The sequence below is a fragment of the Macadamia integrifolia genome, unplaced genomic scaffold, assembly GCF_013358625.1.
Source record: "Macadamia integrifolia cultivar HAES 741 unplaced genomic scaffold, SCU_Mint_v3 scaffold3668, whole genome shotgun sequence".
Classification (NCBI taxonomy): Eukaryota; Viridiplantae; Streptophyta; class Magnoliopsida; order Proteales; family Proteaceae; genus Macadamia; species Macadamia integrifolia.
The window spans coordinates 4,211-6,459 of record NW_024869709.1 but is presented as its reverse complement, the minus strand read 5'-3'; the positions used below and the strand labels follow the sequence as shown (position 1 = coordinate 6,459).

The 2,249-nt window shown below is 41.1% G+C and overlaps 1 long non-coding RNA gene across 1 annotated transcript; it reads left to right on the top strand.

Annotated features, from left to right (window-relative positions):
* The first annotated feature begins 1,645 nt into the window (after window positions 1-1,645).
* Window positions 1,646-2,015, top strand: LOC122068266. Its single transcript, XR_006137022.1, has 2 exons — window positions 1,646-1,693; window positions 1,807-2,015. It is a non-coding gene; the product is annotated as an uncharacterized LOC122068266 (long non-coding RNA).
* The last annotated feature ends 234 nt before the right edge of the window (window positions 2,016-2,249 follow it).

Sequence of the window (2,249 nt, the reverse complement as noted above, 5' to 3'; positions counted from 1 at the left end):
ATAAGAAATTCATCACCAACGAGGGAGAAAAAGGGGAGGGGGGGAATATAAACAACCCCTAAGGGCAAAGAAGAAAACAGAAAATCGGGCGGGCGGGCGGGCGGGCGGGCCGCTGGGCGGGCTACAGCCCAGAGTGGAAAGAGGGGGGAGGGGGGAGACAATAAGCACTGAGGCCCCAAGAGAAGACCAAGTGAGAGTTCATGGACGACCAGGAAACAGGACAGAGGCATGAGGGCAAGTTTGGAGGTGACCTCAAAGTAGACGGCATTCCAAATCTTGGAAAAACATCTAGAGTTGGAAGTCTATATACGGAGGTTACGCTCCATCCAAATGTGGCTAATGGCAGCAATTCTCTATTATGCTAATAATAACAATAATTAGAATAATAATACCAAGGTTTTCTGGAAGTGGTGTCTTTTCTTCTGCATGGATGTCAGGTTTCTGGTTGTATCAATTCTAGATATTTTCCGGTACGGATTTGATTGAAGATAGTAACGGTTGCTTCTGGTGTTGTGATGGTGCAATTACCTCTCCGGGTAAATAATGTGTGGTCTGCTTGGCTCTGGGAGTATCAATTTTTTAGAATGGCCTGTCTGAACCTCTCAAACCAAGCCGTTGGTGATTGCTTCATACCATAAAGTGTCTTCTTTAGAAACACACCTTCCCATCGACTCTCGGAACCTTAAAGCCAGGAGGGTACTGCATATACACTTCCTCCTCTAAATCTCCATGGAGGAAGGCATTCTTCACATCTAATTGATATAGGGGCCAATCTCTGTTTGCTGCCACAGATAAAAGAACTCTTATAGAGTTATGTTTGGCCACAGGAGCAAAGGTCTCCTGATAGTCAATTTCATACACTTGACTATACCCTTTGGCCACCAATCTTGCCTTGTACCTCTCAATAGCACCATCTGATCAGTACTTGACCGTATAGATACATCTGCATCCAACTGGGATTTTCCCCCTGGGAAGGTCAACCAGCTTCCAAGTACAGTTCTTCCCAAGAGCCATCATTTCCTCTGACATAGCTTGTTTCCACTTAGGATCTAACATAGCCTCAGTAACAATTTTGGGAATGGAAGCAGAAGAAAGGGCAACTGTAAAAGCAACAAACTGGAGGAAACTCAACCCGACTCACATCATCTCTCTCTTGTGTCGTCTAAAGAGCAAAGTTTTAAAATTGTAAGACATAAATAAAGAGAAGGTTGTGTTATAATTGCAGTAGGATTCATATAAATTTTGGTGACAACGTTAAATGGCATAACAGGGAGAAGAAAGGTATAAATTCTAGAAGGGATAGAGTTCTCTGCAATTAGCAACACATGCTTACAGGGACGGTCCTGCTCGTCTTCACTACGGTTCTCATATCGGCTCCATTGTTGGTTCGTTGGTAAGTTCCCTTCGTCCATCTCAACTTCTTGCTTATTGGGTTTTGAATATTGAAAAATAAAAAAATGATTTTCAACCTCACCATGTACCTGTCTCTTCTTTAATATTCATCCTCTGCATCCAAAATTCCTACTTTTGATTGGATTTACTTTTTCCAATGTCTTCCAACTTCTTGGTTTCCCTTTTAGCTTCTTTACTTGCCCAATTTGTTTTTGAAAGTTAGAGACTTTTTAGCCTTACAGGGTTCTGCAACCAAGAAGCTTGAAGCCATAAATCGATAATGTCCACTCCAACCATGATGGTAAAAGTTAAGCAATGATAGTTATCTGATCTATTAACTCAAAAAGTGGTTTATTTTTGCTTCAAAGCTTGAATTCCTAATTCAATTTTTTGTTTTCTTATGTCATGTGACAGGCACAACCTACTCCTCAACCTGTTCTCGTATCAGCCCCATTGTTAGTAACTTTGCATTCTTTTGAGAAGGTTTTGGATTTGGTTGGAGCTTGTGTTATTGATACGTCAGATATGGTTAGCAATGTCTGCGACTTCCCAGCTCCCCTCCCCCAAAAAAATAAAAGATTTGAATTATATATCCCCTCGTTTTCGTAGATTAGCGTGAATAAGAAAAAAAAATTAAAAATTAATGCTTGCTTCCTTGATGTTTAGGTTTATCCTTCAATTAACACTGTTATAGATTACTTGGCAAAAATGGCTGCTACGTCTAGTATTTTAGGAACTTCTGTGGTTTGTCCAAGTCATATCCTAACTAATCTAGAGAATGATGCGATGGACAGACATAGATTTAGACTCTGCTTGGTCGTTGCTTGCTCTCTCAGCTGATGGCTATGCCGAAAGTG